At 41.7% G+C, this 16597-nt stretch overlaps 1 protein-coding gene across 1 annotated transcript in view; it reads right to left on the minus strand.

The window, feature by feature from the left end:
- SLC4A10 (solute carrier family 4 member 10) overlaps positions 1-16597 on the minus strand; it is a 118188-nt gene that overhangs the window by 57643 nt on the left and 43948 nt on the right. The gene's annotated exons all lie outside the window — the stretch shown is intronic.

A 16597-nucleotide genomic window follows, 5' to 3' on the forward strand; every position in this document is an offset into this window, starting at 1 on the left:
CCATGCCTGCAGAGTGAACTGGGAAGTTTGCAAGAAGCCTCTACACATATTTGTTTGCTTGTGAACCTGGATCAAAGCAAGGTGTCCATGAGTTTGGGCAAGATGAATGTCTGCACTGATTTTGCTATTTCCATACACAACTATTCAGATTTATGTAAGCATTTGATTAATCAGGCTACTAGCTATGGATAGTCAATTTTGTAGCACCACCTACAAATACTATAATCCTATGGAAAATAATTTAACCAAGAAAGATATAAATCTTAATTGTTCTGTTAAGATTATATGCACAAGAGCCACAGGCTTTGAGCAGTTCACACATTATTTATGAGATCTATGCAGCTGAAGGTGAAGTCAACAGCCATCTTTGTAAAGCAGTAATACTTTATGAGTCACTTTCTGGAGTCCAAGGTCCCAGAATGGGATCAGAATCTCTCAAATCATTTACTTTTATATTATTATCAGTTATATTTAGATACAGACAGAAACATGGATACTTCCATATCTGCAATCTACCTAAATAATTCTGTGTATGTTAAAAATCGAAATCCTGTAGCTGGCTTTCTCATAAATAAGATCTGAACTGTACACATGTCTGCATTTCCTTTCATTTCTTGCTCAGCCATCATAGACCTGAATTTCTTTCTGAGACTTGGTATGTGTTTTTACATAAACTTAACATCTACATTAACATAAGAAAATATTTTCTAGTAGCAAAATGAGTATTAAACCCACGCTGCTCAGGCTTGGACAGTAGGTTCACCTTTATAGTTACTTGGCATCTATTTACTTGCTGCATGAATTTGAGGGTGTTCACAATGGTGTTCTTGACTGTGGGACCAACAGCAGCAATGCAAATAAGTTCAAGACATCGGGATTAGGGCCCAAGAGAAAGCCATAAAGTGGAATTTAACACTTTTTTCACACATCATTTTCATTCCACCTGCTGGCATTTCCATTGTGATTTTCTTGTCATACAAAAATTATAGGGAGTGGGCTTTTAAACGAAAACAAGCAAGCAGGGTAAGGATTAATCACTATTCCACCCTCACTTCAGACTGGGTTCGCCTCTACTGCTTTGCAACCGTTTACTGAAGACGGTGTTTTCAAAGTTAATGATAACACCTTTTAGAGGAAGCAGCTTTTAGGAGCAAAGTGCTTCCTCGGTAATGCAGATACAGAAACTGCATTAGCCAGGATGGTCATTAGCAATAAAATGTCTAAACTCTCTGATCTGGACATTAAAATGAATTGTGCAATGCAAACTTAATTCTGATTTAAACGTCACACATGAAGGTGGATTTTTAAAGGACAAGTAAACATGACTATAAAGTCATCAGGAGTCCAGCTTGACTAAAAGAAGACTTTACCTTACTGGATGTCAGCTAGTTTCTTTAATCAATTTTAAAATTATAATCAGGCATGTGTTCAGATCAGCATCTGATATATATTTCTCTCCCCCTCTCTCTAAGCATAAATATAGCTCATGGGCTATACAAAAGACATTAGAAGAATCAGCCCCTGTGGAAGACCACACATCTATATATCTGAGCATTCTATTACTGACTATATAAAATTAATAGGATGGATAGATAGAACAGTTCCTCTAGTAAGAAATTAAAGATGGAAATAAGAAAAAAAGAAAGATGGAAAAAGCAAGTTTCTCAGTGCAGCAAATGAATCAACATTAATTAAGCCACAAGGAGCTCTGCATATTCATTAGAAGACACGATGTCACACAGCCCCTCTGACATAGAGTGAGTCATCAGCGGTTTTGTTGAGAATCCTTGGATGGCTCATGAGCCTTTTTCTGAGCCATTCCACTTCTCCAAGAAAGCTCAGGCGTGAAACAAGAAGGGCACACAGATGTCAAAAGCAGATGGGATTAGTCAAGTGTTTGATTATTTAAGAAAAAAGGCACAGGTACTCAGAATAAAAGGCACAATTCTTAATTATGTATGTCTTCAGAACAAACCAGCTTGCCATATAATGATGTGACAGCCATCCTTTTATGTCTTACTTAAACAATAGAGACCATGTGATTCAAGGAGCAACAAACTTGTGCTGTTGTCAAGGCCATGCATTCTGCATGGATGTCTAAGAGAAATCTTATTTGTATATTCATTAACAAAAAAACCCAATTGCATGAAGTTTTGGCTCTCAGACAAATACACAGACTCTGCACATGCAGAGTCTTTCAAATGAGTAGGTGTTGGGACACAGAAGAAGCTGTGTGACTTCCAGGGCCTACTTTCTGTTTAATCACATTGACATCTTTCATGGGATTAGCACATGAAGGAAGAATATAAGAAGACTGCCTTCTCCCCATATTCTTTGTACTGAGATGTCCTCTACACTTTTATGAACATCTGTTATCTTCATGTCCAACTTGCGAGTTTCTCAGAAGCATATATCAGGTCACTTTGGGAAAGAAGTACAGTTTGTGTCTTTTTAATAAAGGCCTATGCAGCATTGCATCATATGGTCTTATTTTCTATTTCACCCATGTCCTGAAATTTATAAGCAAAGAAGTACAAGTTTTTCCCATCATTTTATGCCAAGGATGTGTACTGTCTCTAATCAAAAAAACTCCAGGGATAGATAGAACAATTAATTTAAAATAGCCCAAACTAGCCAAAATCAATAACGCCAGAAAGTTAGAAACTACTTTAAACACCTCATAACAGCAGAAGTGCAGGGTGTCATGCTCCCAGATCAAACATTCCCAGAACATCTGATCCAGCTTGCATGCTTGAATAGAATCAACCCGGGTTGAGACTTGTGAGTCAGTAGAAGTGGGAGGGGGGACAAGCCAGGAGTGTGAAAGCACCTTGTTTGGACTCTCTCTGGCATCCAAGGTCAACCGGCAGAGCTGTTGCAGACATCTGCACAGAACTGAACAGACTGGCACAAAAAGGGGGATGGCATACCAAAGAAGGGGGAGGGGGTTGAATTAATTGGGCTGTTTAACTTGGGGAAAGTGTGGGAACTTCTATTCGCAACTTTTTCTCTGTACTGCACACTACAATCCATTAAAGAGATTTCTACTTAATTGGATTTAATGGTAAACTGAGTAGGCAGTCATCACACAGGGAATCAAAAGGCCCAAGAGAATAAAAAGCTCAGAGTAATGTATGGTGGCTCCCAATGCAGGTAGAAAACATCTCCATACACTGTAAGTCAGTTTGAAGAAACCTTCACATCAAAATATAGAGATCAGCCAACTACTCCAGTGGGCAGCAAGAAGGGCACAGCACCAATTCACTGCCTGCCTTTGTCTGTTACTTCATTCAGTCATAGTTAGGATCAGCACTAACTACATAATATGTGATAATTAGTCTAGAACTCACTGCATTAATACATTCTAAGGGAGCTGTTGGATCTTAGGCTATTCAGTGTAGAGACAATCACTGTATCTTTATATTAAATGGTGAGGATATGGATTTCAGGAGCATTCTGCACATGCTCAGAGAGATGGTACTATCTCACATATTTTAGGATTGAATTGTGTTACTGAAATTATAGCCTAGTTACTCCAGTACTCTTAATTTCTCCACACTGTTTCAAGATCCTTTTTAGAAGTACCATAAAGAAGCCTGATATCTCCATTCCATATTTGTGTATTTGATATTCAAGAACTTTGCACTTGTCTATATTAAATGTTTTTCTATTATTTTCAGCAAATTTCTCCAACCTATCAAGATTATTTTATTTTTTGATTCTGTCTTCTAGAGTATAAACTACCCTATTTAATTTTTTCATCTGCAGATTGATAAGCATTGCCTCTACCTCTTTATCCAAGTCATACTTCTCTCAATTTGATGAGGAACTATTGATGAGCACTCTTTGAATATGATTTTTGAACCAGTTGAGCCAGTTCCCACTTAATTGTCACACAATCTAGTCCATACTTAATTAGTTTGGTTGTCAGCATGCTGTTTGAGCACTTTTCTACATGCTTTGTTGAAGTCAAGATCTATCTGTCTATCCATCCATCCATCCATCCATCATCTGACTGTCTATCTATCTTCTATCTATCTACTTATCTACCTATCTTTCTACCTATTTTAAGCAAATAATTCTAGGTAACTTACAATACAAAATCAACAAAGAAAAATACAGTTAAAAGCAAACATAAAATGGTAAATACCAAAGCCAAGGCATCTCACAAGCAACTCCTGGTCCCAAACTGACAAATATTGGGCTTTGCTAACATCCCAGATCTATCACCTGAAGGAAAAGCCAGGTTTTCATGCCCTCCAGAAGGTCAACAGCGTCTGTCTATAACATTCTCACTATTAAGGAAGCTACCTGAACAAAGAATAAGGTAAGATTAGCCTGGCCTTATTTTTTCTTGACAAATCCATGCTGACATCTCTACTAACTGTGTAACTGATACATTATTGCATTTTCTTCTCTATGGAAAGTCTCCAGAGTCGTCTGTCTGTCTGTCCGTCCGTCCGTCCGTCCATCCAACCAACCATCTATCTTTGCCATTCTAAAGTCTTCAACTTCTATTCTCACCTGCTTTCACTTGTGGTAGATAGGTACTGAGATACCCTTTTTGCTGTAGGATATAAAAGCACTGGAATAAATTATTCCAGTAAAAATCTTACCTTTCAACCATGCTTACAATTCTGTGAAGGTACCGACTCCTAAATGTAGAGATTAACAAGGGGCAAACGGAAGGTAGAGTTGAATCTACTAGCATGACTTTCAGGGAACCTTAGTAGGTCACAAGAGTTGCTGTTGTTTTAATTTAAAAAGCCTGTCCACCCCTAAATTAGGTATTTAGAGTCCCTGGCCTGTTGCAATGTAGTTGTTGATTTATACTTGCAGATTTGTATAGGCCAAAGAATTATTTATTTCAGTTTATTTATATATTGCTGCAATAACATTATAAGTTCACAACATGTGGAATATTTCATTACCACAACACTGTAACACATTACTAGTGTATAGTATGTAAAGATTCCCAGATTCAGCAAAATTGTGATTTGGCCTTTCATACATTTAAAATTCAAGTTTTATCTGTGATGTTTTCACCCATAGCTATAGACCATACCTTTGAACCCCAATTTTCAATTGTTAAATTATCTAAAAGTTTCCACTGTTCACTTATTATAAATTTGGCAGCTAAGAGGAAGAACATAACAAGTTATTTATTAATCAACTTAGCACGTTCTCCCTCAAAGTTATTACATATATTTGAGTGGGGATTCATGCCCCCACTCAAATATATGTAATAACTCCAACTCACACACACATTCCTCTACTTTTGGTTTAATTACAGATCTTACTTCTGGAAAATTTTCTGCCAGAACGATGCAACTTTTTCACAGGTCCACCACATATAAAGAAATGTTCCCTTCTGTTTACATCCCCTCCAACATGTTATTGACTAGATATATGCATTATTCATATTGGGGTAAATGCCAACTATTACATTCAGCTACAATTCTTGCAAGTTTTACAATGGTTAATGATATTCAATAGTTTCCTATTGGGGCCTGATATATTCCTTTTGGGTATCAATCCCCTTGATTGGGTTGTATAATTTCTCCTACAATTAATTTGAGACAATTAGCTACAATCTACATCTATATTTTATAATCTATATTACACAGAGATATAAGAGGATATTTCTTGTAAATCTTTATTTGGGTTGGGGATTAAAGTTATTTTTGATTTTCACCATGTTGATGGGAGAGAATGTCCTTGGTACAAGAAAGTGTTAATTAACCAAAATGACAAATTAATAAACCTTTATTTAAATTCTTTATAAAATTCCCCTGTAAAGCCATCAGGACAGGGGGCTTACCATTTTTAATACTTTTTGTAATTTCCATAACTTCTGACTTTGAAAAGGGGAAATCAAAATATTCTACATCTGTTAAATATAATTTTAGTTTAACCGATTTTTCCAATTGCCTGTATGTATTGACTGATCTTGAACTATTAAATTTTGCCCATAAATTCTTAATTTTTATATGTAATGAAGCTGTCACCTGTTTAGTCTGTTTTTGTACCATGCTCATGTGGCTTAGATGTTCGCCCCTTATAACAGCTTTCATAGTGTCCCATCTTGTTAAAGTTGTTTGCTCTGCAGCATTTCATTTGAAATAACTTCTCAGGGTCTGAGCTAAATGTTGCTCCACCCTTGAGTTGTGAAGCAAGCTATAATAGAAGCATCAAGTATACAGAGCACTTTTTTTGAGATTAAACTCCAAGATTACCAGTGCATGATCTGTAATGAGGATGTATGCAACTTCTATCTTCTTTAATTAAACAAAAAATTAAACCCAAATATAACCTATCCTTGACCAGGATTGATGTCTACTAGAATAATAAGTATATCCTTTCAATGAGGGATTCATGCCCCCACCAAATATCAGAAAGCCCAGAGATTTGCATTAAAGCCTGTAGCTTCTTGAATACTAAATACCAAAAGATTCATCTTTTACTCTTATGAACAGCCCTGCATCAATGTTTAAAGCCCCTCCCAGGATGGGATTTTCCCATCCAAATTTCTCCAAACATCTGATTAAAAAAAAACCCATTTAATTTTGATTTGGGGTGTAAATGGAGGCTAACATTACTGTTTTATTATCACACTTTCCCTTAAGAAAAATAAATCCCCCTCCTTATCTTTCTAGATCTACTTTCAATTCTATGTTGGCTTTAATTAAAATGGCCACTCTAAGTTACTACTGTATTTTACATTCAGTCATTCCAGCTTTATATTTCTCCAGTGTACATTTTGCTTCTCTAAATAGGGCATTACAATAACTGCTATAAAGAACATAGCCATCTTTTGAGCAAGCAGATAGTTCAATTAAGTTGGAGTAGGTTTTAGAGAAATCATTTAACTTAATCCTCCCTTTTTACCTGAACACTCCCTTCTCCATCCCATTGCCCTAATTCCCATCCACTCTCCCCCAACAAATATTGCCCTTCCAACAAAGATTGGTTGTGAACAGGGCTCACAAAGGATTGAAGGGTCCTCTTTTCAGTCTAAAATAGACGGGGGGGGGGGGGGTACGTGGTACTAAACTCATCTTCCCCCCATTCCCAGCCATGCCTGTGCCTTTTAAATATCACTGTATAAACATGCTGGTTGTTTTATATCTATCCTAGTAGTCTTTAACTGTTTCCAAACATTTACTCTAACCATTAATATTTATTTTTTTCTTTCCCTTCTTTTATTAATAATAAAGTCTAATTCTTTACTATGTTCTTCAAGTCAATTTATCTTATCTTCTCAGAAGTCAGCTGTTCTCCAAGTGTCCAAGTTCAACTTCTGATAATTATTCATGGAGCTGTCAAAACTCTGTTTTGGAGATAGTAGAAATAATCTCCTTTTCTTGAGGTTTAAAGACAATTAGCTTAAATGGAAACCCCCACTTATATCTTTTTCCTTGTTTTATAATTTCTTCAGTAAGAGGCTTGAAATTTCTCCTTCTTTGTAAACTAGTTGGACTTATATCTTGGAAAAGATATATAGTTTCTTCCCTTCCATTTTATTTCCTCCAGCTCATGAGCCTTATATAAAATCATATCTCCTACCTCAGCACTGACAAATCTTATAACATCTTGTGGATTTTGCTTTCTCAGGAGCCAAAGATTGTAAATTCAAAGGGCACACTCCACATCTTTCCCAGTAAGTTATACAGTATGTCTGGCACAAGTTCATTAATTTTTGGAATAAGTTATCCTAATAAGTAAGTCTTTTCTCCGTTCTCTCAAATGCCTCTAATCCTTAAATTGTTCCTTCTGTTTCTATCCTGAACATCAGCCAAGTCCAATTTCATGTTCATAATATGTTTTTTTAATTATTCCAATATCACTCTCATTTTTATAGCAGTGCTAAGCCTTGCTAGCAGTCTGAGCAATCACTGAAATCTGTTTAGTCATATCCTTGAATTGCTTTTTAATATTGCCAGACATGCCTTCAAAGTCTTTACAAAGTACAGTTGTTGATTTATCCCATTCTAATTTTAATTCCTGCTTGAACTGTTCCATCCATCATTGAATTATTTGTTCAAGATCCTGATTTCAGCCAGAGCAATATTTATAGTTTTCAGTTGTGTTCCCTGCAGGTCCTCCTCCTCCATTTCTTCTTCATTACTAGAGGGGCTGCTGCTTCAACTCTCTTTGAATCTTCCAGATATGCCTTTATTCATTCACCTCTTTGTGAAGTGCCTTTCCTGGATATCTCTGCCAATTATTCTTATCACTCAGTGAAGCTTTTAGCCCAAGTTCAACAACTAAGATTTTAATATAGCTAGTTCAGGAGGAGAGCTATCAGCTCAGTATGTCATCTTTTCCCATGGCTAGCCACTCCCATATAGGCCAAAGATTCCTGAGATGCAGAAGGTGATTGGCTTGTTGTAAACAGGTAATCTGCAAGTGGTAAAAGTCATTGCAGAGCAAAAGTGTTTTACTGGCCTGTTTTGCACCTATTGGTCTGAACATCTGTTGGAGAAAATGCTTGGCTTGGCCTGCCTCCCAGCTCCCAGTCCCAGCATTATGGTTGGATGTCAGCACTAGTTACAGTCCTCAAACAGGATAGAACAAGAAGCATAACAGTTTGCCACATGAAATCCAAAAAGAGAAGTTGTCCACTTAGTTTAACTGTAAGGATTGCCTATTCTAAAACACCATCAGACTCATAAACAGGATCATAAAGATATCTGATTTATTAAAGAATAGTATGCAGGATCACAAAGAAAGCTGAGAATGGAAAAAGCGCGCCAAATGCAAACTAAAAACCCCTCGGTACAAACGAAATCCCTCCCCTCGTAGAATCTTCCCAGGCTCACAATCCCAGGCGCTCCTAATGGTTTCTGATGGTCCGCAGGAAAAGACCTTGAGCAGAGCACATAACCCAAACACATTCCATTGTAATGAACAGAGATACAGAGCTTGGCACAAGGTTTCACAGCAGCTCCCTCCCAAACAGAAACGCGCGTCAGCACCATGGCATGTGAAACGTTACAATGTACCATGCACATTGAAACAGTGAACATGACATACTGCCCCCCAAAAGAAAGAAAACACTAAGTGGCAGGCTTCAAAGGGTAAGCCAAGTGGAAACGGTTAACTAAATCAGGAGCATTAACGTGGCGAGCAGGCACCCATTCAGGATGAGGAAAGTGTTTCCAGCGGATCAGGTACTGGAGGGTGCCCCAAAGCTTGCGAGAATCAACGACCTCCTTGACCTCAAAGTGCGTTGGCCGTCAATCATGATCGGAGCAGGAGGAGGAGGTTGGGGATGCCAGCGGGAAGAGAGGTGGACAGGCTTGAGTAGGCTGCAATGGAAAACAGGGTGCAAGCGTTTCAAATTGTGAGGCAGGTCCAATTTAACAGTAACTGGATTGATAAGATCAAAAATAGGGAAAGGACCAATGAACTTGCGAGCAAGTTTTTTAGAGGGCTGTGGGGACTTGATGAATTTGGTAGAAAGATACACTTGATCCCCAATTTTGAAATTGTGTTGCAAAAATTGTGTTGCAAAAATTGTGTTGCAAAAATTGTGTTTATCGGCTTGAAACTTGTAAGCAGCCTGGGCATCAGCCAAAGCCTGTTGAATCACCGGCCAGGAATCAGCCAACTTAACAGCCCAGTCAGAGGCAGAACAGGATTGGGGAGGGGTTTGTGGCAGCTAAGGGATGAGAACAAAGTCGTGACCAGAAACCACACGAAAAGGGGTTTGGCCAGTGCTCTGATGGACAGCATTGTTGTAAGCCACTTCAGCAAAAGGCAGCAAGTCCACCCAATTGTCCTGATGGTAATTTATGTATGCTCTAAGGAATTGTTCAAGGGCAGAGTTCAAAACCTCAGTAGATCCGTCAGTCTCAGGATGTGACACTGTTTGGTGCCAATCAATTTTAAAAATGATTTCCAAAACTGGGAAGTGAACTGTGTCCTGTGGTTGGTGACCAAACGGGAGGGGCTACCGTGGAGATGGTAGATGTGGATGAGAAATAGGCAGGCCAATTGCGGGGCCGACGGGATGGACGCACATGGAATGAAATGGGCTTGTTTGGAGAAAAAGTCTTTTACAACCCAAATGACAGTCTTCTTCTGACTGGGGGGTAAGTCCACAATAAAGTCCATAGAAATCTCATCCCAGGGATGGGATGGGCTGGCCACAGGCTGTAGCAGCCCCTGTGGTTTACCTCCCTTACGCTTTGACATGGCACAAACAGAACAGGAAGCAACATAGTCTTTTACATCATGCCTTAAGGTTGGCCACCAAAATTGACGGTGAACCAAATGCAAGGTTTTGACAAAACCAAAGTGTCCAGCAAGTTTGTCATCATGGGAACGCTGCAAAACATCAGCTCTTAAAGTTTCAGGCACATAAAGACAGTGTGCCACCCACACCAGACTGTTTTCAAAAGAAATATTGTCTCTATTAGCTAGCAACCAAGTGTCAGATTTCAGCGCCTGGAGAAAGTCCTTCTGTAACTGACAAGGAACTTGCATTTTCCGCTTCCCAGACGGGGCTGGGGGCGGGGTTGCCTGCGCACGGGTCTGGCTCCGAGTGACGGCAACCAAGCCCAGTTGTGGTTCAGTGAGAACTGTCCCAACTATATCTACTACATGGTCAGAGTCCTGAGGTAAACGTGACAAGGCATCGGCCAGAAAGTTTTTCTTTCCCGGAATAAATTTTAACTGGAAGTTGAAGCGACTGAAAAATTGAGCCCAGTGAATTTGTTTAGGACTGAGACGCCGGGGTGTGTGGAGGGCTTCCAAATTCCTGTGATCAGTCCAAACCTCGAAAGGGCATTTAGCGCCTTCCAGGAGGTGACGCCAGGCTTCCAAAGCGGCTTTTACAGCAAAAGCCTCTTTTTCCCAAACATGCCACCAGCGCTCAGTTTCGGAGAATTTTCTGGACAAATAAGCGCAGGGTTTCAAGTGATTTTCAGAATCTCTCTGTAACAATATAGCCCCAGTTGAGGAGTCAGAAGCATCAACTTGGACCACAAAGGGGCGTTCAGGATTGGGGTGCTGTAAAATAGGCTCAGCAGTGAAGAGGGTTTTTAACTTCTCAAATGCTGCCTGGCATTCAGGCGTCCAATTCAGCACTACTCCAGGGTTTTTTATCTTGCGTGTCTCCCCCAAACCCTTGGTATGTAGCAAGTCAGTAAGGGGTAACGCAATCTCAGCAAACCCCTGGATAAATTGCCAATAATAATTACTGAACCCTAGGAAACTTTGTAATTGCCTCCAGGTGCGGGGACGTTCCCACCTTAAAATCGCCTGAATTTTTTCAGGGTCCATTTCAATGCCCTTGTCAGATACCCTATAGCCTAGATAGTCAAGTTGGGTTTTGTGAAACTCACATTTGGAACGCTTGGCATAAAGCTTGGCATCTCTAAGCTTACTTAACACTTGTTTGAGAAGGCGTTTGTGTACCTCCTCGGATTCAGTGTAAATGAGCACATCATCCAAATAAACCAGGACCCCTTTAAATAAATGATCATGTCATACTTCATTAATCAATTGCATGAAGACTCCGGGCACCCCTGCTAATCCAAAAGGGAGGACTTTGTACTGAAATGAACCCAGTGGACAATTAAAAGCGGTTTTCCACTCATCTCCAGCTCGTATGCGGATATGAAAATAGGCTTCACGAAGATCGAGCTTGGAGAAAATCTTGCCTTTTGACAAATGAGCTAACATGTCTTTCATTAGTGGCAGAGGATATTTGTTGCATATTGAGACGGAATTTAACCCCCGATAGTCCGTACAGAGTTGAAGCGTGCCATCTTTCTTTTCCCGGAATAGCACAGAGGCCCCAACTGGGGAATTTGCAGGTTCAATAAACCCCCTTGACAGATTTTTGTCGATAAAGTCCCGTAATGCCCCAAGCTCCTTCTGAGTCATTGGATAAATTTTTGGCTTGGGCAATTGAGCATTAGGAATCAACTCTATGGCACAATCAGTTTTTCAATGGGGGGGGGGTAGCTGATCTGCTTCCATTTCTCCAAAGACATCTGCAAAATCTTGGTATCGATCAGGCAAGCCTTCTAAACATGCCAAACTAGGGCGCGGTGTGGCAATTGCAGCCCTTCCAACCCCCGCGCTTGAAGCCCTCTCCGCAGTAGGGGCTTGGTAAAACCCATCCTTAAAAGTCAGAGTTCTGTGTTCCCAATTTATATGTGGGCTTCGATAGGTCAACCAGGGAATCCCCAGAATTACCAAGGGGTTGCCAACAGGTGCTACTATAAATTTTAAAGTCTCACGGTGGCTGCCCATTTGCATTACGACAGTTCCAGTGAAATGGGTCGCCGCCGCCCCCCCCCCCCGCCGTTGAACCATCCAACTGTGTGAAGATCAAAGGCTGCTGGAGGGAGAAGCTAGGCAGGTCCAAAGCAGCAACCAGATCAGGGTGAATCAGACACCTGGAACACCCAGAGTCAACTAAAGCCCAGACCTCTGTAGTCTTTGTGTGGGAGCCCAATTTCACTTTCACTGCTAGAGTGGGACAGTCAGCACTCACCATAGCATCCTCGCGCCCATCCTCCTCCACCTGCCCGCAGGTGCTCTTCATGGCAGGTGGCTGGCGTTTCCCGCTGGCTCTTTAGAGTCGTCTTCAGCCTCTCCTGAGAAGTAGAGTACTTCTTCAGTGTTGGCTGCCCCCTTGGCTGCTGTCATCCGCCACGAGGGGGACAGCAATTTGGCCGGCAGCTTGCCCGCTTGGTCTCCAGCCTTGGCTTTTGGGCAATCAACTGCTCAATGCCCTTCTTTTCCGCATCAGAGACACTGACCCCTCGCATAGCACCGATCTCTCTCCTCTTCCCAGGCTCTATAGCCTGGCCGGGTAGCAGTTGCAGCACTTCGGGGTCCCCTCATGGTGGCTGGTTGTCTTTCAGGTCATTTGGTTTGCATGTAGGTATGCTGGGCGTGCTCAGCTTTGCCGGCCAGACAGATCCATTTGTAGAATGTCTCTGGGTCATCTCTACACAACGCCCACCACAGGACGTCCCTGTTGAGTCCCTCTTTAAACCGTTCTATTAAGGTTGACTGGGACCAGTCGGGGATTTTCCCAGCTAAAGCCTTAAACTCCAGGGCGTAATCAGCTACAGAAAGTTGGCCCTGGATAAGATCTTCAGTGCCTTTTTAGCCCTTGCCTTGGCTAGAGGATCCTCAAAATGCAGCTTTAACGCCCACATGAATTCCTCAAAATCCTCAAGCTCAGGGGAGTCAGCCTCACTTAATTGAACATACCAGTCAGCTGCTCATCCCTTCAGCTTGGTGCCAATGGCAGTTATTTTAGCCTCTTCGGAAGGGAAGCATGTTCCAAACTGCCTCATATAACTTTTAGCATTAGTGAGAAAGACAACTTAGCTGGATCCCCATCAAACTTGACAGAAAAGTCTTTCACCCCCGCTCCTGTTGGAGCTGAATTAGCAGCTGCTTGAGTGGTTGGGCCCCAGGTTACAGTAGTTCTTCCTCCTCGGGGTGGGGACACTGATGGTCGAACTCTGCAGGGTAGAGATTCATCCGGCGCCATCTCTGGCCCCGCTCCGCCGGCGGTCCGGGTGAGGGGATGGAGGATGATTGCGTGGAGCTGGAATCTCCCTCGCGTCTTGGCTGCCCCCCCCCCCATGACAGAGACAGGTTTTTTAGCATGTACTCCATCGATTCTAATTTGGCCTCTACCACTCTTAGCCTTTCAGGGGTTTGAGATTCCTCCCACCCTCGCGTGTTAGGCTGTCTCCCTGCTGATACAGTGGTAGATTCTACATTTGGGGTCAGCGGGAACCGATACTTCCAGGACACCTGGGACGCCCCTGGCTGGGGTTCTCCCATTTCGTCCCAGGTGATCAACTCTGTGGGCGATTCGCTGGGTGCCGGTTGCGCTGGTGCTCTCCCACCATCGGATTCCTCTACCTCAGGGCTGGAACTCAAATCCTGCTGGAAACCTGAAGGTTCTGGGGTGAGGCTCAGTTCTCCGCTCCTGACCGTTGATTCGGGCATCAAGCCAGTCAGCTCCTCAAGTCTCTCGGTCTTGAGCTTGGATTCGGCCATCGTTAACTCCTTTCCCTCACAAGAAACTAATCTTGGTAGGAGCTAACGGTACAACTTTAGTGATTCTCAGCTTTATGTAAGGATTGCCTATTCTAAAACACCATCAGACTCATAAACAGGATCATAAAGATATCTGATTTATTAAAGAATAGTATGCAGGATCACAAAGAAAGCTGAGAATGGAAAAAGCACGCCAAATGCAAACTAAAAACCCCTCAGTACAAATGAAATCCCTCCCCCCGTAGAATCTTCCCAGGCTCACAATCCCAGGTGCTCCTAACAGCTTCTGATGGTCCGCGGGAAAAGACCTTGAGCAGAGCACATAACCCAAACACATTCCATTGAAATGAACACAGATACAGAGCTTGGCACAAGGTTTCACAGCAGCTGCCTCCCAACAGAAACGCGCGTCAGCACCATGGCATGTGAAACGTTACGATGTACAATGCACATTGAAACAGTGAACATGACATTAACATTCACCAGATGCCTCCTGGAACCAGAACCAATTCATGAAGGTAATGGAAGTCCCTCTTAATTGTGTATCGTGTTGTTTAAGCACAGAAAATTTAAAACACTACCAAAAATGATTTCTCAGAGTTGCCTGTCTCCTGAGACAGGGGTGAACAGATGTTTGCTGAAAATATTTAGACAAAGAACAATGGCTGGAAACGTATTCCTTCTGATAGACAAAATAACTCAGTGAATTAGTTGTTGTTTATTCGTTTAGTCGCTTCTGACTCTTCGTGACTTCATGGACCAGCCCACGCCAGAGCTTCCTGTCGGTCGTCAACACCCCAGCTCCCCCAGGGACGAGTCCATCACCTCTAGAATATCATCCATCCATCTTGCCCTTGGTCGGCCCCTCTTCCTTTTGCCCTCCACTCTCCCTAGCATCAGCATCTTCTCCAGGGTGTCCTGTCTTCTCATTATGTGGCCAAGCTACTTCAGTTTTGCCTTTAATATCATTCCCTCAAGTGAGCAGTCTGGCTTTATTTCCTGGAGGATGGACTGGTTTGATCTTCTGGCAGTCCAAGGCACTCTCAGAATTTTCCTCCAACACCACAGTTCAAAAGCATCGATCTTCCTTCGCTCAGACTTCCATATGGTCCAGCTCTCGCAGCCATATGTTACCATGGGGAACACCATTGCTTTAACTATGTGGACCTTTGTTGTCAGTGTGATGTCTCTGCTCTTAACTATTTTATCGAGATTTGTCATTGCTCTTCTCCCAAGGATTAAGCGTCTTCTGATTTCCTGGCTGCACTCAGCATCTGCAGTAATCTTCGCACCTAGAAAGACAAAGTCTTTCACTGTTTCTACATTTTCTCCCTCTATTTGCCAGTTATCAATCAAGCTGGTTGTCATAATCTTGGTTTTTTTGAAGTTTAGCTGCAAGCCAGCTTTTGCACTTTCTTCTTTCACCTTCGTCATAAGGCTCCTCAGTTCCTCTTGGCTTTCAGCCATCAAAGTGGTATCATCTGCATATCTGAGATTGTTAATGTTTCCTCCAGTGGTTTTAACTCCAGCCTTGGATTCCTCAAGCCCAGCATGTCGCATGATGTGTTCTGCGTACAAGTTGAATAGGTAGGGTGAGAGTATAGAGCCCTGCCGTACTCCTTTCCCAATCTTAAACCAGTCCGTTGTTCTGTGGTCTGTTCTTACTGTTGCTACTTGGTTGTTATACAGATTTTTCAGGAGGCATACAAGATGACTTGGTATCCCCATACCGCTAAGAACTTGCCACAATTTGTTATGGTCCACACAGTCAAAGGCTTTAGAATAGTCATGTGGCATGTGAAATGAGTGCCACTGTTTGATAGTTTGAACATTCTTTAGTGTTTCCCTTTTTTGGTATGGGGATATAAGTTGATTTTTTCCAGTCTGATGGCCATTCTTGTGTTTTCCAAATTTGCTGGCATATAGCATGCATTACCTTGACAGCATCATCTTGCAAGATTTTGAACAGTTCAGCTGGGATGCCATCGTCGCCTGCTGCCTTGTTATTAGCAATGCTTCTTAAGGCCCATTCAACCTCACTCTTCAGGATGTCTGGCTTTAGCTCACTGACCACACCATCAAAGCTATCCCCGATATTGTTATCCTTCCTATACAGGTCTTCTGTATATTCTTGCCACCTTTTCTTCATCTCTTCTTCTTCTGTTAGGTCCTTGCCATCTTTGTTTTTGATCATACCCATTTTTGCCTGGAATTTACCTCCAATGATTCTAATTTTCTGGAAGACGTCTCTTGTCCTTCCTATTCTATTGTTTTCTTCCACTTCCACACATTGCTTGTTTAAAAATAATTCCTTATCCCTTCTGGCTAACCTCTGGAATTTTGCATTTAATTGGGCATATCTCCCCCTATCACTGTTGCCTTTTGCTTTCCTTCTTTCTTGGGCTACTTCTAGTGTCTCAGCAGACAGTCATTTTGCCTTCTTGGTTTTCTCTTTCTTTGGGATGTATTTGGTTGCCGCCTCCTGAACAATGTTGCGAACTTCTGTCCATAGTTCTTCCGGGACCCTATCTACTAAGTCCAGTCGCTTAAATCG

The sequence above is a fragment of the Candoia aspera genome, chromosome 1, assembly GCF_035149785.1.
Source record: "Candoia aspera isolate rCanAsp1 chromosome 1, rCanAsp1.hap2, whole genome shotgun sequence".
In the NCBI taxonomy this organism is placed as follows: Eukaryota; Metazoa; Chordata; class Lepidosauria; order Squamata; family Boidae; genus Candoia; species Candoia aspera.